The sequence below is a fragment of the Ananas comosus genome, linkage group 22 (genome assembly GCF_001540865.1).
Source record: "Ananas comosus cultivar F153 linkage group 22, ASM154086v1, whole genome shotgun sequence".
Lineage (NCBI taxonomy): Eukaryota > Viridiplantae > Streptophyta > Magnoliopsida > Poales > Bromeliaceae > Ananas > Ananas comosus.
In genome coordinates this window covers 964631-986035 of record NC_033642.1, presented here as the reverse complement: position 1 = coordinate 986035, position 21405 = coordinate 964631, and the positions used below count along the sequence as shown (strand labels likewise).

The 21405-nt window shown below is 46.7% G+C and overlaps 1 protein-coding gene and 1 long non-coding RNA gene across 2 annotated transcripts in view; one reads left to right on the top strand and one right to left on the bottom strand.

Annotated features, from left to right (window-relative positions):
• Positions 1-21405, bottom strand: part of LOC109727711 (protein ACCELERATED CELL DEATH 6-like) — a 49366-nt gene that overhangs the window by 7137 nt on the left and 20824 nt on the right. The gene's annotated exons all lie outside the window — the stretch shown is intronic.
• Positions 17178-18381, top strand: LOC109727712. The gene is made up of 3 exons (XR_002220815.1): positions 17178-17236; positions 17340-17431; positions 18342-18381. It is a non-coding gene; the product is annotated as an uncharacterized LOC109727712 (long non-coding RNA).

Here is a 21405-nt window from a genome sequence, read left to right as displayed (position 1 = left end):
TTAATTCAAATTTAAATTTAGATTTTAAATTATTTTAAAATAAAATTTAATAAAAATATTAATTTATTCAAACATCAAAAAAATTTCGCCAAACAGCTTTTCAAAATCACTTCAGAAAAATCACTTTTATCTATACTCAGCCAAACGCTTTTCAGCTTTTAGCCAAAATCACTTCTCCGAACCAAAATCACTTTTTCAGAAATCACTTTTCGGAAGTTAGGCCAAATGGGCCCTAATTCTAGCAACTCAAGAGGGACCAGTGCAAATTGTAATGATTGCGTGCACCCACATGCGACACCACTCAAAAGAGTAAATTTATTTAAGGCGTGTTTGGTTTGGATTATTCCGTCAGGATTATAGACAATCCTGACAATATTATCGCGTTTGGTTCATTCAGTGTATAATTTGGACGGTAATATAGTATTACAAATGATGTAGGATTACTCCAAAAATATTACCGAGCAGGAGTTGAGTATCTTCTGTTACTGATGACAGGTTATCTTATATATTATGTAAAATTACAAGTTTATCCCTCCAACAACCCAAACCCTTTTAATACGTTATTTTTAAAATTTTAATTTAATATTTGAGTTGTCAAATTTAAATTTTAAAATTTATATTTTAAATTCTAAATTTGAAATTTAGATTTTAAATTTTAAATTTATATTATATTTTGAATTTTAAATTTTAAATTTTAAGTTTTAAATATTAAATATTAAATTTATATTTTAAATTAAAATATTAAATTTATATTTTTGTTCAGATTTAAAATTTTAAATTTAAATTTTTAAATATAAAATTAAAATTTAATTTAAAATTTAAAGTTATTTAAAATAAATTAATTAAAAAGTTATTATTTGTAAATAGTAAAAGATTTTGCCAAATAGTAAAGGCAATTTTGAAATAGATTACATTTTATTGTTAGGACTAATGAATTTTATAAAATAAATCAAACATAGTAATTTTATATACACTATAATGCACCATTATATTACTGTATTAAACTAAATACAGTAATGCAGTATCAGTAGTAATCTGATTCAGAAATCTCAGATAGCTAGTTATGTCGAAATAATATATAATGTTACATAACGCGAACCAAATGTGGCCTTATGATAATCTAATATATGTTCAAAAATTTACAAATTAAATTAGATTAAAATTTTAAATTTTGAATTTACAACTTAAATAAATTAACATAAACAAAATAGAAAATAACATGATAACAATTTATATGGCAATCTTAATAACATGATGTGCAATAAGCGACTACTTACCAGAAAAAGGAAAGTGAACTAAAAGCTTAGAAACTTAAAATGAGAATAGCTACTGTTTATGTGGTCGATGGCTAAATACAGCAACTTAAAATGAGGAGCACTTCCACCTTGGCACTATTTATGTGGTCGGAGACTGGCCTGTTTGTTTGGGTGGAAGTGGAGAGGGGTGAAGTCATTTTCGGCTGTAAATGATTATTTTCGCTGTTTGTTTCCTCGTAATAAAGATACGGTTGAAATTCGTGTTAGTGGAAATAACGTAACTGACTTCGGCCAACTCCGGACCAAAGTCAATTACGATAAAGAGATGTGAGGGAAAAATAATAAAACAATACAATGAGTGATGCTAGTTATATTTAAATATATTTAATTATGGCATTAATTACTCTTTTATTTAGTTTTCATATTTAAAATATGATAAAATTTGATTATGTGAGATCTCTGGTGTACAGCAGTGAAGGCTTGTCGACAGCTCTGGAGAGTGTCGGGACAAGTCTGAGTCGCGTTGGCGCGAAATAGACGCAAAACGGACTCTATGCGACGCGAGAGCAGCATTTAGCAAGAAAATATGCAAATCGTTTTTTTCTGCTTGCTGTGCCGGTACAGCCATCACGGTGTACCGGTACACTGCACAGGGCTTCGCGCAGCTTGCTCTCGGGTTGGCCTTTGTACCGGTACGGGGGCCCGTGTACCGGTACGCCAGGGTAGGTAGGAGGGCAGTTTGGTCTTTCCATGCCTCGTTTGTATCACCCAACCTCTTCCCTCTCTATATAGGTTGGTGTAGAGCTGAGAGAGAGAGATTTCTGGCTTCTCCACCTCTCTCTCTAACATCGGCCGAGCAAGGGGAAGCTCGAGGGGAAGTGCTGTGCCGCTTAGCTCGGATTCGACGTCGACGTCGCGCCGCGGTGCCGTTGGAGTACGTGTTTGTTGCCGTAGCATCGAAAAGAGGCCGGGCGAGCGTGGATTTTCGCTGTCCTCAATGTCGCGCCGAAGTTGGGACAGCGATTGAAGTGAAATGTTCGTCAATTCCTCTAACCGTTGCAAGTTCGTACTACTTCAAGCTCAAGGATGCTGTTTTGCAGAATTTCGTCGTCGACCATCGGCGTTTCGGTTCGTACGCGCCGTAAGAGTGTCGGATCGCGACGAAACTTGGTTCGTTGGATTCAGGACTTCGAGAAGAATCCAGAAACCCAAGATTTCTAATTTTGGTGAAGGTTAGCTTGGTCAAAACCCTATTTTTCCCTGCTACTGTGGTTTTAGGCAGAATTGATGGTTATTGTGGGTTTCTATGCCTAGATCCTTAGAGAGTTGTAGTTGCTGGCTCGGTGGGTTGCGGCTGAGCTTAGCAGGGTGTGACGCCCCGACTTCTCAGGGGGTCACCCATCCTAGGACTACTCCCGTCCTAGCACGCTTAACTCTCTTAACCTCTTGGGTCTAGCCACCATCCAAAATGCTTAAGCCGGATTAAGAGTTTAACCCTATTATATCTCATATATAGGCTATCTGGGATCTCACAATCTCCCCTCCTTTAAGTCCTGACGTCCTCGTCAGGCTCAGACTCACAAGTACCAGGCGATGTGAGACTCGTCTCGCTAGCCCGTCATCCAGACCCTGGCTCAGCCGAGACTCATCTCACACTTCCGGCNATCACGGTGTACCGGTACACTGCACAGGGCTTCGCGCAGCTTGCTCTCGGGTTGGCCTTTGTACCGGTACGGGGGCCCGTGTACCGGTACGCCAGGGTAGGTAGGAGGGCAGTTTGGTCTTTCCATGCCTCGTTTGTATCACCCAACCTCCTCCCTCTCTATATAGGTTGGTGTAGAGCTGAGAGAGAGATTTCTGGCTTCTCCATCTCTCTCTCTGACATCGGCCGAGCAAGGGGAAGCTCGAGGGGGAGTGCTGTGCCGCGTAGCTCGGATTCGACGTCGACATCTCGCTCCGGTGCCGTTGGAGTACGTGTTTGTTGCCTTAGCATCGAGAGGAGGCCGGGCGAGCGTGGATTTTCGCTGTTCTCAACGTCGCGCCAGAGTTGGGACAGCGATTGAGGTGAGATGTTCGTCAATTCCTCCAACCGTTGCAAGTTCGTACTACTTCAAGCTCAAGGATACTGTTTTGCAGAATTTCGTCGTTGACCGTCGGCGTTTCGATTCGTACGCGATGTAGGAGTGTCGGATCGCGACGAAACTCGGTTCGTTAGATTCAGGACTTCGAGAGGAATCCATAAAGCCCAAGATTTCTGATTTTGGTGAAGATTAGCTTGGTTGAAATCCTATTTTTCTCTGCTGCTGTGGTTTTAGGCAGAATTAATGGTTATTGTGGGTTTCTATGCCTAGATCCTTGGAGAGTTGTAGTTGCTGGTTCAGTGGGTTGCGGCCGAGCTTGCCAGGGACTCCGGTAACTCTCTTCGCTGCCGGGGATTAGCTTTTGAGGTGGGTTACATCGGTTTATTCCTAAGCACAGTATTTGTCGACATGTATGATTTTCAGTTTTTGTAAATCATGTTGTAGCTCATTTTCGTTGATTATATCATGGATAAAATCAGCATGGAGGGCATGATTAGTAAACCTGAAATATACATGTTGGACTTGGAAATTGACTTAGGAGAAAATCAGCGATTTGTACATGTCACCTGTTTACACCACCTGATTTAGCTCTAGAAGCCATTGTAATTTTGTATCGTCGCAGTATCGAGGCGACGGATACCCCAGATAGTTTAGCTTTCTGTTACGCTCGTGCTCGGATGCCGAGTATATTTTTACAGTAGCGTTCAGGCTGTTCCAGACTGTCGGGTGCCGTCGGGGGTGGCTGTGGATCTATATCGCCTTTTTCGCATCGGATTGTGCCGAGGGCACGTGACTGTTGGTTATTAGATCAGTTAGTGTCGGTTACTTGGACTTTGGCTTGAGAGAGCCTGATTGAGCTCGACAGAGATACGCTGCATACTCGGTTGGGTAGCTCCCACGAGTGCCACTCCGGAGACGGGAGCTGTGCTTTCGCGTTGGTGCCGTGCATGCCGGTTAGACTTGCTCTCCACGGACTGGTTAGTGTGGAGGTAGCTGGATAGTCTTAACTGGGCGAGACGGGTGTGTTCACAGTCCCTGGGACAGGTATGTTTACAGTCCCTAAGGAGATGGGGTCAGAATTGACATTTCTACAGTAAGTTAGCTTAGAGCATGATAGTGTAATAAATGGTAGCTGTAGATTTTATTCCAGCATTTATTATTACTTTTGCTCCCTTTTGTAGACTTAGTGGGTAGACCGATGATGTTGAGGGCGGCACCCACTGAGGACTACTTGTTTTATAGTAGTTCTCACGCCCTACTGTTACCCCATTTTTGCAGAGCCGTCGTCTTCGGCTGCTACTGTTGCTGATCAGGATCGAGGCAAGGGCGTCGCGAGTTAGAGCCCTACCCGACGAGCCAAGCTAGAGGTGCCCTACAGCAGGTAGTTGTTTTTGGTTCGAGTTCATGTACATACTTCTATTTAACTCGCCAGTGCGAGTGGTTTTTGTACCTTGGATTTGGCGTATGTATATGGAACATGGTTTGTTTTATTACTCGTTCTTCTAGCAGCTCTATACTACTGTCTGTAGTATTGTATGATTTACAGGTGCAGCTATCATTTCGCATATAGAGAAAATTTCTTTGTATATGGCGGATTTGTCGGCGCGCCCGAGAAACGAGTAATCCGGGGCGTGACAGATTAAGTTGGTATCAGAGCCTAGCATTAGGTCGTTGGGACCTAAAAAATCTAAGTTTGGCGAACCTTAGGAGGGAAAGAAGCGAGAGGAGTGATTTATTGCGAAAGTCAAAGATTGAATAGTTTTAACAACTTTGCTGTAGGTCGTTGGGACCTAAGAAACCTAAGTTTGGCAAACCTTAGGAAGGCAAGACGTGAGAGGCGTAATTTATTGCGAAAGTCAATGATTAATTATTCTAACTCCTCCTAGAGTGGGGTGAGTGATTGAAGGAATGCCTATTTTGGCCTGAGAAATTATGTTCGCTGCAGATAACATAATTTTGGAGGAAAACAGGGGCCCGCCTTCCCGACTTTCGTGGATTGGGTCGAGAGTATTTGTGTTTCATCTAACCCCGATCTGTTCCTTCCAACTATGTATCGTCACCGAGGTCGACCGTCGTTGCGGGAGCGTGCCCAGTTGTCGCAGGATCGTGCGGGACCTTCCGAGATGCCTGAGCATGCGGAGCCGAGTGCCCGGCAGGAGCAGAGTGTTCGACCAGAGGCGAGTGCACCTCCGGACTTGAGTACACAGTTGGCCGCCCTGATAGAGGTGATGAGGCGGCAGGGGGAGTTGTTGGAGAGGATGTGTGAGAGGCTAGCTTCGCCCCAGAGTTCAGCACCGAGGGCACTAGAGTCGTCAGTTCCACCTCCGACTACCCCAGTGACAGCACCAGCTGTAGCAGTCCACTACAACAGAATTAGGTTATAGGGACACATGTTTGGGACACTTTTGAGTAAGTGTCCCATTTATGCTAAAACTTAAAAACACATCTATTAATGCCTAAATATAAAGCCCAATCCAACCAAAAATAAAAGATTGCTCTACTCAACCCACCACACCCAGTCCATTTGGCCCGATTACAAACAGAAAAGAAAAAAAAAAGAAAAATCAATTACCATCTTTTCTTCTCTTTTCACTCAATCCACTGAAATTCTAGACGTAGAGCCTTTACTGTCGTCCTCCTCTGCCACCGTAGCCAACGAGATAGAGTTTCGGCGGTTGCTAAATACTTAAATAAGTGTTGGTAAATTAGCAGCACTCTTTTAGGTTATAGCGACACTCTTTAACTGTTACTATATACTTAGCGACCCCACATATAGCAACACTTTTTAAAAGTGTCGGTAATTTTAGCTAGCGGCACTTTTTTGACATGTACCTACATTTAAAAGTGTCGCTATAGACCGTTTTTGTTGTAGTGGTCCCTCCGCCAGCAACAGTTCCAGTTGTGCCAGTTACGCCTGCTAAGGGGCCAGTACAGCTGACAGAGGCTGAGCAGGAGCGGTGGACAGAGAGGTTGGCTCGTTTTCGCCGTTTTGATCCACCGATTTTCGATGGCAGTTGCACTGAGGCCTGGGTTGTTGAGGGATGGGTCAGTGCGATGGAGAAGCTATTTGAGGATCTGTTTATTCCTGAGGGGGAGCAGGTGTCTTTGGGAGTCCATTGCTTGGCAGGTGATGCTCATGCCTGGTGGAGGAGAGTGAGGAGAGAGCAGGGACTGGTAGCGTTGCAGCTGAGATGGGATGAGTTCTGTGGAATGCTGTTTCAGATGTTCTTTCCCAACAGTGTGAAACAGAAGCTCGAGGAGGATTTGAAGAGAATCCAGCAGGGAGACCGTCCAGTGCAGGAGTACATTCGGGAGTTTACGCGACTCCTGAAATGTGTGCCATTTGTGGCCAGGAACGAGGCACATAGGGTCTATCTGTTTGAGCAGGGGCTTAGACCCGACATCTTCAAGTTGGCGCGGACGCAGAGGTCGAGGACTCTAGATGCGTCCATAGAGCAGGCTTTGTGGGTGGAGATAGGTGAGGTGTCACTGCAGGAGAGGACTCCGGCCGTGGGGCAGAGTCAGGACAGGAAGCGTCCCTTTTCAGATGATGGTGGACAGTCGAGTAGCAGGCGTCCGCCGAGGCCTCCACGATTACGCTCTCAGGGTCGTGGGTCTTCGGGGCGTCAGCGTTTCAGGGGATCCCGTCAGCAGGGGCAGACTCAGAGGACACCGTAGTGTGTGATCTGCGTGGGACCACACTGGCCCCGGCAGTGCGAGCAGAGAGAGGGTCGTTGCTACTCTTGTGGTCAGCCTGGGCATATCAGGTCAGCTTGTCCTCGTGCAGCATCACCAACACCATCCTTCGCATCAATGCAGCCGGCATTCCAGCAGTCTTTTGGAGCAACACCGAGTTTCCGCCAGGAGGACAGATCGTCTGTGCCGCGTCAGGTTGAGCGGCGACAGCAGGCTCCGAGTGGCAGAGTTTACGCAGCTCAAGTAGAGGATTCTTCAGCAGCCGACCGAGTGGTGGCAGGTATCATTTTGATTTCAGGCATTCGTACTCGCACTCTTTTTGATACCGGTGCCTCGCATTCTTTCGTTAGCCGAGCATTTGTATTGTTGCATGGTCTAGAGTTAGGGTCATTGTCACAGACACGAGAGGTGCAGATCCCCAACCATGTTTTACAGGTTGCAAAGTGTTGTCGGTCATATCCAGTGTAGTTGGATTCTTGGATCATGCCCGCAGACCTGTTGGTGTTAGGACAGCTGCAGGACTTTGACGTAGTGCTCGGTATGGATTGGCTAGCGCGGTACTATGCTACTATCGACTGTGGAGCGAGGACTGTGACGTTCCGTGAGCCAGGCCAGGAGGAGTTCACCTTCAGAGGCTGTAGGAGTACTTTGTTTGCCACTTGGATATCTTTGGCGAGGGCTCGATAGCTGATGAGTAGAGGATGCGTTGCTTTTCTGGCGACTGTGACAGAGGTGCCTACAGCGGCTCCGGGACTTGAGGATATTTCTATAATCCGCGAGTTTCCGGATGTGTTTCCCCCTGAGTTGATTTCGATGCCGCCGAAGAGGGAGATAGAGTTTGTGATTGATGTAGTTCTTAGAACTGCACCAATCTCAAAGGCACCTTACAGGATGGCACCAGCAGAGCTGAGAGAGCTAAAGGCGCAGCTTCAGGATTTGATGGATAAGGAGTTTGTGAGACCCAATGTATCGCCTTGGGGAGCGCCAGTATTGTTTGTAAAGAAGAAGGACGGTTCGCTCAGGTTGTGTGTAGATTACCGGGAGCTGAATAAAGTGACCATCAAGAACAAGTATCCTTTGCCGCGCATCGATGATCTGTTTGATCAGCTGCAAGGATCTTGTGTCTTCTCGAAGATTGATCACTAGTCCGGTTACCACCAGTTGAGGATGAGGGCCGAGGATGTTTCTAAGACGGCTTTTCGGACTCGGTACGGGCATTATGAGTTTACGGTGATGCCTTTTGGATTGACGAATGCCCCTGCCGCATTCATAGATTTGATGAACAGAGTGTTCAAGCCGTTCTTGGATAGATTTGTAGTAGTTTTCATCGATGACATTCTGATATACTCCCGGAGCGATGCCGAGCATGAGGAGCACTTGAGGATTGTGCTATAACTTCTGCGAGAGAATAAGTTGTATGCCAAGTTAAAGAAGTGCGAGTTCTGGTTATGGGAGGTTGCTTTCTTGGGCCACGTGATATCAGCAGAGGGAGTAGCAGTTGACCCGAAAAAGATTGATGCGATTTGGGGTTGGCCCAGACCGACGACGGTAACAGAGGTGAGGAGTTTTCTTGAACTAGCAGGATATTACCGTCGATTTGTGGAAGGCTTTGCGAAGCTTTCCACACCCCTCACTCGATTGATGCGCAAGGGGATTAGATTCATCTGGAGTGAGGATTGTCAGAGAAGCTTTGATGAGTTGAGACAGAGGTTAACGTCAGCTCCTATTCTTGCCCTTCCTGTGATGGGGGAAGGATTTGTGATCTACAGTGATGCATCGCACAGTGGCCTGGGTTGTGTGCTGATGCAGTATGGTAGGGTAATTGCTTTGCTTCACGGCAGTTAAAGGATTATGAGAAGAATTACCCTACGCATGACTTGGAGCTTGCCGTGGTAGTCTTTGCGTTAAAGTTGTGGCGGCATTACTTGTACGGCGAGCACTGCGAGGTTTTTACTGATCATAAAAGTCTCAAGTATCTGTTCACCCAAAAAGAATTGAATCTGAGGCAGCGCCGGTGGTTGGAGTTACTGAAGGACTATGATATTAGTATTCAGTATCATCCTGGTAGGGCGAATGTAGTCGCAGACGCGTTGAGCAGGAAGGCAGTGCAGAGCCTGAGTGTGATGATCACTGAGCAGAGGCCGTTGCTCGAGGAGCTCCAACGGCTGAGGCTTGAGGTAGTGTCTCCTGGGTCTACTGCGAGACTGATGTCTCTGGTCTTACATCCCACTCTGTTGGATAGGATCCGAGAGAAACAGAGTGGAGATCCGTACTTGTTGAGGATTCGAGAGCAGCTACACAGGGGACAGGCAGAGGGTTTTTCTATGGACAGTTCGGGAGTACTGCGGTATAGGGACCGACTGTGTGTGCCTGTGGATTCTCGGATCCGAGAGGACATATTAAGAGAGGCTCATTGTTCTCCTTATACTATTCACCCAGGTGGAACCAAGATGTATAAGGACTTGAAGGCACAGTTTTGGTGGAATGGAATGAAGAGGGACATTGGCAGATTTGTGGCTCAGTGTCTGACTTGTCAACAGGTAAAGGCCGAGCATCAGGTACCTACTGGCAAGCTTCAGAGTCTGCCCGTGCCCGAGTGGAAATAGGAGCAGATCACGATGGACTTCTTCGTGGGATTGCCTAGAGCGCAGGGTGGCTACGATGCGATTTGGGTGATAGTGGACAGACTGACCAAGTCTGCTCACTTCTTACCGGTTCAGACCACCTGGTCCCGAGAGAGACTCGCGCAGCTATATCTGGATGAGATTGTTAGGCTGCATGGCGTGCCGATTTCGATCGTATCTGATAAGGATCCGAGGTTTGTATCACACTTCTGGAGGAGTTTGCAGACAGCCTTGGGTACACAGCTGCAGTTCAGCACGGTATTTCACCCACAGACAGATGGTCAGTCAGAGCGGACCATTCAGACTCTAGAGGACATACTGAGAGCATGCATCCTGGACTTTGGAGGATGGTGGTATCGACATTTGAGACTAGCTGAGTTTGCGTACAACAACAGCTATCAAGCGAGCATCCACATGGCTCCGTTTGAGGCGTTGTATGGACGCAGATGTCAATCCCCTTTATGTTGGAGTGATGTGGGTGAAAAGAAGACGCTTGGGCCTGAGATTTTGCTAGAGGCTGAGGAAAAGATGAGAGTTGTTCGACCACACCTTTTGACAGCCCAAAGCCGCCAGAGGAGCTACGCCGATACCAGAAGAAGAGACTTAGAGTTTCAGGTTGGTGAGCATGTATTCCTCAAAGTCTCGCCGTCCAGAGGGATTCGCCGATTTGGAGTACGTGGAAAGTTCAGTCCACGTTTCGTTGGCCCTTTTGAGGTATTGGAGCGAGTGGGACCAGTTACATACAGGATCGCTCTACCCCCGCGACTAGCTAGCATTCACGATGTCTTCCACGTCTCGGCATTGAGTAGATATGTTTTCAATCCTTCTCACGTGATTGACTTCACTCCACTCGAGATTGGTGAGAATCTGAGATACGAGAAGCGACCATTGCGGATTCTTGCTCGAGAGACAAAAGAATTGCGCAACCGGATCATCCCGTATGTGAAAGTGCAGTGGAGCAATCACGATGAGCGGGAGGCGACTTGGGAGCCTGAGACGGTGATGAGGGGGTCCTATCCCTACCTATTCGATGCCCTGAGCTGAGGTATGTTTAAGTTTCAAGGGCGAAACTTTTTGTAGTGGGGGAGGATGTGAGATCTCTGGTGTACAGCAGTTAAGGCTTGTCGACAGCTCTGAAGAGTGTCGGGACAAGTCTGAGTCGCATTGGCGCAAAATAGATGCAAAACGGACTCTATGTGACGCGAGAGCAGCATTTAGCAAGAAAATATGCAAATAGCTATTTTTTGCTTGCTGTACCGGTACAGCTATCACGGTGTACCGGTACACTGCACAGGGCTTCGCGCAGCTTGCTCTCGGGTTGGCCTTTGTACCGGTACGGGGGCCCGTGTACCGGTACGCCAGGGTAGGTAGGAGGGCAGTTTGGTCTTTCCATGCCTCGTTTGTATCACCCAACCTCCTCCCTCTCTATATAGGTTGGTGTAGAGCTGAGAGAGAGATTTCTGGCTTCTCCATCTCTCTCTCTGACATCGGCCGAGCAAGGGGAAGCTCGAGGGGGAGTGCTGTGCCGCGTAGCTCGGATTCGACGTCGACATCTCGCTCCGGTGCCGTTGGAGTACGTGTTTGTTGCCTTAGCATCGAGAGGAGGCCGGGCGAGCGTGGATTTTCGCTGTTCTCAACGTCGCGCCAGAGTTGGGACAGCGATTGAGGTGAGATGTTCGTCAATTCCTCCAACCGTTGCAAGTTCGTACTACTTCAAGCTCAAGGATACTGTTTTGCAGAATTTCGTCGTTGACCGTCGGCGTTTCGATTCGTACGCGATGTAGGAGTGTCGGATCGCGACGAAACTCGGTTCGTTAGATTCAGGACTTCGAGAGGAATCCATAAAGCCCAAGATTTCTGATTTTGGTGAAGATTAGCTTGGTTGAAATCCTATTTTTCTCTGCTGCTGTGGTTTTAGGCAGAATTAATGGTTATTGTGGGTTTCTATGCCTAGATCCTTGGAGAGTTGTAGTTGCTGGTTCAGTGGGTTGCGGCCGAGCTTGCCAGGGACTCCGGTAACTCTCTTCGCTGCCGGGGATTAGCTTTTGAGGTGGGTTACATCGGTTTATTCCTAAGCACAGTATTTGTCGACATGTATGATTTTCAGTTTTTGTAAATCATGTTGTAGCTCATTTTCGTTGATTATATCATGGATAAAATCAGCATGGAGGGCATGATTAGTAAACCTGAAATATACATGTTGGACTTGGAAATTGACTTAGGAGAAAATCAGCGATTTGTACATGTCACCTGTTTACACCACCTGATTTAGCTCTAGAAGCCATTGTAATTTTGTATCGTCGCAGTATCGAGGCGACGGATACCCCAGATAGTTTAGCTTTCTGTTACGCTCGTGCTCGGATGCCGAGTATATTTTTACAGTAGCGTTCAGGCTGTTCCAGACTGTCGGGTGCCGTCGGGGGTGGCTGTGGATCTATATCGCCTTTTTCGCATCGGATTGTGCCGAGGGCACGTGACTGTTGGTTATTAGATCAGTTAGTGTCGGTTACTTGGACTTTGGCTTGAGAGAGCCTGATTGAGCTCGACAGAGATACGCTGCATACTCGGTTGGGTAGCTCCCACGAGTGCCACTCCGGAGACGGGAGCTGTGCTTTCGCGTTGGTGCCGTGCATGCCGGTTAGACTTGCTCTCCACGGACTGGTTAGTGTGGAGGTAGCTGGATAGTCTTAACTGGGCAGGATGGGTGTTTCACAGTCCCTAGGACGGGTATGTTTACAGCCCCTAAGGAGATTGGGTCAGAATTGATATTTCTACAATAGGTTAGCTTAGAGCATGATAGTGTAATAATTGGTAGTTGTAGATTTTATTCCAGCATTTATTATTACCTTTGCTCCCTTCTATAGACTTAATGGGTGGACCGATGATGTTGAGGGCGGCACCAACTGAGGACTACTTGTTTTATAGTAGTTCTCACGCCCTACTGTTACCCCATTTTTGCAGAGCCGTCGTCTTCGGCTGCTGCTGTTGCTGATTAGGATCGAGGCAAGGGCGTCGCGAGTTAAAGCCCTACCCGATGAGCCGAGCTAGAGGTGCCCTACAGCAGGTTGTTGTTTTTGGTTCCAGTTCATGTACATACTTCTATTTAACTCGCCAGTGCGAGTGGTTTTATACCTTGGATTTGGCGTATGTATATGGAACACGGTTTGTTTTATTACTCGTTCTTCTAGCAGCTCTATACTACTGTCTGTAGTATTGTATGATTTACAGGTGCAGCTATCGCTTCGCATACAGGAAAAATTTCTTTGTATACGGCGGATTTGTCGGCGCGCCCGGGAAACGAGTAATCCGAGGCGTGACAGATTAGTTAAGATTTAGTATTTCTTTTATTTAGTTTGTACATTTAAAATACGATGAAAATTGATTAATTAAGTATTTATATATTTTTTTATTTTATAATTATTGTTGTATTATTATTATTTATATATAAAAAAATTTAGTTGTTTTAAATTAAATTTTTTAATTATGTAGTAGTATAATTATATTATTTTATTTACTATATTATAATTTATTAGTTCTTAAGTTATTTATTATTTATACATAAATTAAAGTTTTACATTATTCACTTTATGCCAAACAAATACCAGAACTAAAAAAACTTCACTTACATAGTTATAAAATATACAATAAGGAAGAAATAGTTTTTATCGAACTCCACATCAACCCAAAGTTCTCTTCAACCCAAACTCCAACTTCGGTGACATAAACATGCCCTTAAGAAGGCGTTTGGTTACCCACAAAATGTATCGAAAATTATTTTTTGATCAGAAAAATTATTTTTTGTGTGTTTCCTTAGTCGTAAAATTATTTTTCGAAAATCTATTTTTACATATTTGAGGAAAAAGAGTGTTTTTCATTTTCCATCAATTTTCTATGGAAAACGAAAACTCAAGCCATTTAAAATTTTTTTCATTTATTTTTTTCTACCAAACAAAAAAAAAATGTGGACTTTTTTCTTTCAGCCAAACAAATGTTAATGAAAAATTATTTTTTTTCTGACAAATCAAATACTACGAAACGTCGAACTTCTTTTCCACCAAATTTTTTTTTGATGATAAATTATATTTTTTACGATTTAATGTACAACAAAATACCCCCTAGATGGAGATCCTAAAATGAGGACCACCTTCTTCCTAACACTATTTATGTCGCCTTTAAAAAAAAAAAAGTAAAAAAGAAATTAAACTAGGCCAATTTGTATAAAAAATCTACTAGTTTTGAGCTTTTTCAAAAGTAAACCGTCTTTTTGAATTTTGCTGATTTTGGCCGAATTTTCAGAAAACTCACCAAAATACCCATGTTCTCTTTTCTCTCTCTCTTTTTTTTTTACCTCTCGTTCTTTTTTTCTCTCTCCTAAGAGGGTGGTGGCGGCCCGCCTTGCCTCTGTCTGGCTCACCCTATAGTATCCTTGGTGTTTGATTGCCTGTGGGATTTTAGCATCTGAGGCTTGTCGACACATCTGAAAATTGTCGAGACAAGTCGGAATCGTTTTGGCACGAAATGGATGCAAAACGGACTTAGTGCGACGCGAGAGCAGAGTTTTGACATTTAAATATGCAAAGTACAGGTTTTCAGTATTGAGTACTGGTACCCTGTGTGTGAGCTTGTGGACTGAGAGGTCGAGTAACGGTAACCAAATTGGGTACCAGTACTCCAACTATTTTTTTTGAGTTGGTGAGGGTACTATTGTCATTATGTTGTTGGATAAGATTGCCATCTAAGCTTCCATATACTTATCAACTTAATTAGCTGAGAGCTTCTCCTTTTCTCTCTAATTTGATCGAGTGCATGGTAGAGAGCGCGACTCGAGCTCAGGAGATTTTCGACGTCGTTTCGGAGGGCCGTTCCAGTGTGCGTGCGTTATGGTAGCGCCGTTAGAGGCCGGGCAAGCGCGTGTTTTCCTCTCCTTCCGACTTCTCGCCGTCATTGGATTAGCTTTTCTAGGTGGGTTGGAGTTTATCAAAATCGTCGGAATACCTCTTAAGTTTTAGCAATTGTCGACATGTATCATTCGTTTATCTTCTTGCTAGTACTCGAATTTATGGATTAGTATTTAAATCTGAATTTGGAGTTAAGCTAGTAGTTTAATTTTACATGTTGGACTTGGAATTGACTTAGGAGAAAATATATAGATCCTACACTGTCATTTTCTGAAAAATTACCAGATTTAGCTTCAGAAGCTATTGCCCCTTGTATCCACGCTGTTAGTGCGCATTTGATACTTAGATAGTTTCTGAAGCTGTTGCGCTTTGTATCCACGCTGTTAGTGCGCATTTGATACTCAGATAGCTTCTGAAGCTGTTGCGCTTTGTATCCACGATGTTAGTGCGCATTTGATACTCGGATAACTTTAGGCGCTGTGGTTCTTTTATATCACTGCTGTTTATATGCGGTGGATATCCAAATTAGTGTAGGATGAGTTTACGCTCGTGTTGGGATGTCAAGCTTATTTTACAGTAGTGTGTAAACTGTTTCGGACTGTCGGCTGCCGTCGCGGTTGACGGTGGAATCAGATTGTTGTTTTTGCATCAGATTATGCCATGGGCACGTGAGTTTTGGTTGTTAGACCAGTTGACCCATTTACTTTGATTATAGCCTGTGAGAGCCTGATTAAGCTCGGCAGAGACACACTTGCATACTCGGTTGGGTAGCGCCCACAAGTGCCACTCCGGAGTCGGGCTTTGTGCGTTTGGGTTGTTATCGTTGTGTCCTGGTTGGACTCGCTCTCCGCGGACAACCCAGCGTGGTGGTGGTTGGTGTAGCTTCGACAGACGGGACGGGTGCGTTCACAGTCCCCAGTGAGATTGGGTCAGAGATTGCATTTTTATATCTACAGATAGCTAGTGTTGGTTAGCGATAGTATAGTGGCATATAGCTATAGAGTTTTTTCAGCTTCCTTTACTATCCTTGAGCATACTTTCTGTAGATTTAGTGGGTGAGCCGTTGAAGTCGATAGTAGTACCCATTGAAGACTACTTCTGTTTGCAATAGTTCTCACACCCAGTTGTTGACCCCTTTTTGCAGAGCTTTCGTCTGCGACTGCTGCTGTTGCTGATACTGATCATGAAAAGGGAGTCACAAGCTAGATCCCTTCCCTGGTTGCAGTACTAGAGGAGTACCAGCTACAGGTAGTTTTAGTTTTTGGGTTCATGTACATACTTATGTTTGCTACTCGCTGGAGCGAGAGATGTTGTATCCGAGGAACTTTGTATGTATAGTAAACTTGACGTTTATTTATATTCAGTTCAGTTTAGCAGCTCTATACTACTAGTTGTAGCTTGAATTTGTTTACAGGTACAGCTATCGCTTCGTATACAGAAAAATTTTCTTTGTATACGGCAGATTTGTCGGCGTGCCCGGGGAAATGTGTAATCCGGGGCGTGACACACCCTCACCCTCACCAGCACATCCCCCGCATTTGTAGTGTTCCTGAGCTTTGGATAGGATTGGCTTCAGTATTATAGGCTGGTCGACATCTCTGGAGAGTGTCGGACTGAGTCGGAGTCAATTCTGCACGAATTGGATGCAGAATTGGACTCGGCGCACTCAAATAAGCAAAACTGAAGTTTTGCCAGATTCGGGCGCCCAGAACATTGTTAGGGTCGCCCAGAAACGAGTGTTGATTTTAATTGAAACTGGAAGCCAATTCGGATCCCATGTTCCGGGCGCCCAGAAGTGGGTCCAGAAATTTCACCTCGTGAATATCGCTTGCTTCGACGCGTGGCAGGGCGGTAGGTGAGTTCCGCCGGTGCCGTTTACGGGCGCAGCACACCGCGGGCGGAGAGTCCGAGGGGCCCATTTTGTGCAGGCCGGATGTTCTGGTCGCCCAGAACATGGTTCCGGGCGCCCAGAAACGCCCGTTTCTGCAGGGGCACTGGATTGCGGCTATTTTTCCTGGGGCTTATCTGATCTATCCAGCAGCCTATAAATAGCTGAGAAGCGCCCCCTTTGAGCTCTTTTACCTGTTCTTCACAGAGGACTTAGATTTTACTCCCAAATCCCTCAAATCTTTCCAATTTGCATCAAGATCCACCTCTCCAAGAATTGCAAGGTGCTGATTTTGCAGTTCTTCAGCGACGACCTCCAGTGTTTTGGCTCGTGCGTGACGTAGGAAGGTCGGATTTCAACGAAACTTGGTTTGCTGGATTCTTGACTTCCAGAGGAATCCACGAAGCCCTAATTTGCAGAATTTGGTGAAGGTTAGCTCAGTCGAACTCAGGTTTTCCTCTGCTGTTGTTGCTTTGGACAGAATTTGCCAATTTTTGATGTTTTCTTGGGGTGAACTTGGGAAGCAGGGGCTTTGTGGAGTTGAGTTATTTTCCCTATCACCCAGTACTGGAATTGGGACCCTCTCCACCTGATTTGGAGTTCGTTTGGTGAGTTTTGACATTGGAATTGAGATATTTAAGCTTAAATGCTGTTTTGCTGAAATTCATCGTCGACTGTTAGTATTTCAGCTCGTACTCGACGTAGGAGCATCGGATTTCGTCGAGACTTGATTCGTTGGTTTCGGGACTGCGAGAAGAATCCACGAAGTCCTTACTTGTGGATTTTGGTGAAGGTTAGCTTGGTCGAAACCCTTCTCTTCTCTGCTGCTGTGTACTTGGACTGAATTGTGGATTTTGATGATTTTTATTGGATTTTTGGGTGCATTGTAAATCCAGATCTTAAGGGGCTTTGTTGCTGGTTTGAAGAGGTTTCCAGCAGTGTTGCTTGAGGATCCGAGACCCTATTGCTGCCAGGAATTGCATTAGAGGTGGGTGTTTCATCGGTTTCGCTCCTAAGTGCATGTTAGTCAACGTGTATAGTTCGAGTGTTGTAAATCATGCTTTAATTCATCGATTAGCATTTTGAATGTAATATGAATGTAGAAGCATGCTGAAATGAATATTTAAATTATACATGTTGGACTTGAAATTTGACTTAGGAGAAAACCTGCGTTTTGACCCGTCATATGCTTAAACTACCAGATTTAGCTCTAGGAGCCGTGTTCGATTGTATCGTTGCCGAGTCAGTGCAATGGATACCTTGGGTAGTTTAGAATGTATTTACACTCGTGCTGGTTCGCCGAGTGAATTTTTGCAGGGTCGTTCAGGCCGTTTCGGACTGTTGGGTGCCGTCAGAGTTGACGGTGGACCGTATCGCCTTTTTGGCGTCAGATTGTGCCGAGGGCACGTTACCTGTTGGTTGTTAGACCAGTTTAAGTCGATTACTTGACTTTGGCTAGTTGGAGCCTGATTGAGCTCGACAGAGATACGCTGCATACTCGGTTGGGTAGCGCCCACGAGTGCCACTCCGGAGTCAGGCTTGTGCTTTTGCGTTGGTGTCGCTCATGCCAGTTGGACTTGCTCTCCACGGACCAGTTAGTGTGGATAGAGCCCGATAGTCGCAACGGGGCAGGGACGGGTGTGTTCACAGTCCCAGGGACGGGTATGTCTACAGTCCCGATTGGATTGGGTCAGATTTGACATTTCCTACAGTTGGTTAGTGTAGAGCATGATAGTATAGTGATTTGTAGCGGTTGAGTTTGTTTCCTGCTTTTCCTACTATTCTTGCTCCCTCCTGTAGACTTAGTGGGTGGACCGATGTTGTTTTGGGCGGTACCCACTGAGGACTACTTGTTTTTATAGTAGTTCTCACGCCCAGTTGTTACCCCCGTTTTGCAGAGCCACAGGTTTCGGCTGCTGCGCCTTCCGCGGATCAGGATCGAGGTAAGGGCGTCGCGAGTTAGAGCCCTACCCGACGTGCTGAGCTAGAGGTGCCCCTACTGCAGGTAGATGTTTTGTTTCGAGTTTATGTACATAGTGGACTTAACTCGCCAGTGCGAGTAGCTTTGTATTTTGGATTTGGACTATGTATATGAAACTCAGTTTGTTTAGCTTCTGTTTTCTCTAGCAGCTCTCTACTACTGTTCGTAGTAGTGTTTGATTTACAGGTACAGCTATCGCTTCGTATACAGGGAAAATTCCTTTGTATACGGCGGATTTGTCGGCGTGCCCGGGGAAAGTGTAATCCGGGGCGTGACAGATTAAGTTGGTATCAGAGCTTTGCTGTAGGTCGTGGGGACCTAGGAAACCTAAGTTTGGCAAACCTTAGGGAAGCAAGACGTGAGAGGCGTAATTTTATTGCGAAAGTCAATGATTATTTGTTCTAACTCCTCTTAGAGCAGAGTGAGTGACTGAAGGAGTTTCTGTTTCGGCCTGAGAAATTATGTTGGCTGCAGACGACATAATTTTGGAGGGAAACAGGGACCGCCTTCTAGACTTTCGTTTGATTGGGTCGAGAGTGTTTTGTTGTATCTGACCCCGATTTGTTCCTTTCAGCTATGTATCGTCGCCGAGGTCGACCGTCGTTGCGGGAGCGTGCCCAGTTGGCGCGGGATCATGCTGGACCTTCTGAGAGATCTGAGCAGATGGAGCAGAGTACTCGGCAGGAGCAGGGTGACAGACTGGGGGCGAGTGTACCCCCTGTTGTGGAGCCGAGTGCGCGACCAGAGACTAGCGCACCCCCTGATCTGAGTGCACAGTTAGCTGCCCTGACCGAGGTGACGAGACAGCAGGGGGAGCTATTGCAGAGGTTGTGTGAGAGGATAGCTCAGCCACCGAGTTCTGTACCGAGGGCACCAGAGTCGCCAGTTCCACCCCCGACTACTCCAGTGACAGCACCAGCTGCAGCAGTTCCTCCATCGGCAGCAGTTCCAGTAGCGCCAGTTGCGCCTGCTAGGGGGCCAGTACCGTTGACTGAGGCCGAGCAGGAGCGGTGGACGGAGAGGTTAGCTCGTTTTCGCCGATTTGATCCACCGATCTTCGATGGCAGAGGCACTGAGGCCTGGATTGTTGAGGGATGGGTCAGTGCGATGGAGAAGTTATTCGAGGATCTGTTCGTTCCAGAGGGGGAGCAGGTACCCCTGGGAGTACACTGTCTAGCAGGTGATGCTCATGACTGGTGGCGGAGGACGAGGCGAGACCAGGGGCTAGTGGCGGCGCAGCTGAGTTGGGACGAGTTCTGTGGAATGCTGTTTGGGATGTTCTTTCCCAACAGTGTGAAGCAGAAGCTCGAGGAGGATTTGAGGAGGCTTCAGCAGGGAGATCGCCCAGTGCAGGAGTACGTTCGGGAGTTTACTCGACTCCTGAACTGTGTACCATTTGCGGCCAGAGACGAGGCGCACAGAGTATACATGTTCGAGCAGGGGCTGAGACCGGACATCTTCAGGTTAGTGCGGGCGCAGAGGTCGAGGACCCTGGATGCGTCCATAGAGCAGGCCCTATGGGTGGAGAGAGGTGAGGTGTCGCTGCAGGAGAGGACTCAGGCCGTGGGGCAGGGTCAGGACAGGAAGCGCCCCTTTCCAGATGACGGAGGGCAGTCGAGCAGCAGACGTCCGCCGAGACCTCCACGATCACGTTCTCAGGGTCGTGGGTCTTCGGGGCGTCAGCGTTCCAGGGGATCCCGTCAGCAGGGGCAGACTCAGAGGACGCCACAGTGTGTGATCTGCGGGGGACCACACTGGCCTCGGCAGTGCGAGCAGAGAGAGGGCAGGTGCTACGGATGTGGTCAGCCGGGACACATGAGGGCAGCTTGTCCCCGAGCAGCATCTCCAGCACCGTCATCAGCTTCGGCACCACCAGCACCACAGCAGTCTTACGGAGCAGCACCGAGCTACCGCCAGGAGGACAGATCGTCTGTGCCGCGGTCGAGTGAGCGGCGACAGCAGGCTCCGAGTGGCAGGGTCTATGCAGCTCAGGTGGAGGACTCTTCAGCAGCCGACCGAGTGGTGGCAGGTATCACTTTGATTTCTGGCATTAGAGTTCGCACTCTTTTTGATACCGGTGCATCGCATTCCTTTGTTAGCCGAGCATTTGCATTGTTGCATGGTCTAGAGTTAGGAGCGTTGTCTCAGGCACGAGAGGTGCAGATCCCCGACCATGTCTTGCAGGTTACAGAGTGTTGTTGGTCCTGTCCGGTGCAGTTAGACTCTTGGATCATGCCCGCAGACCTGTTGGTGTTAGGGCAGCTGCAGGACTTCGACGTAGTGCTCGGTATGGATTGGCTGGCGCGGTACTATGCTACGATCGACTGTGGAGCGAGGACGGTGACGTTCCGCGAGCCAGGCCAGGAGGAGTTTACTTTCAGAGGCTGCAGGAGCACGCTGTTTGCCACCTGGATATCTTCGGCGAGGGCTCGACAGATGCTGAGCAGTGGGTGTATCGCTTTCCTAGCGACAGTTGTGGAGGTACCTACGGCGGCGCCGAGACTCGAGGACATCCCAGTAGTCCGCGAGTTTTCGGATGTGTTTCCCCCTGAGTTGACGACATTGCCGCCGGAGAGGGAGATTGAGTTTGTGATTGATGTAGTTCCTGGAACTGCACCAATCTCAAAGGTACCTTACAGGATGGCACCGGCAGAGCTGAGAGAGCTAAAGGCGCAACTTCAGGATCTGATGGATAGAGGGTTTGTGAGACCCAGTGTGTCGCCTTGGGGAGCGCCGGTGTTATTTGTAAAGAAGAAGGATGGTTCGCTCAGGTTATGTGTGGATTACCGGGAGCTGAATAAAGTGACCATCAAGAACAAGTATCCTCTGCCGCGCATTGATGATCTATTCGATCAGCTGCAAGGATCTTGTGTCTTTTCGAAGATTGATCTCCAGTCAGGTTACCACCAGCTGAGGGTGAGGGCCGAGGATGTTCCCAAGACGGCTTTTCGGACTCGGTACGGGCATTATGAGTTCACGGT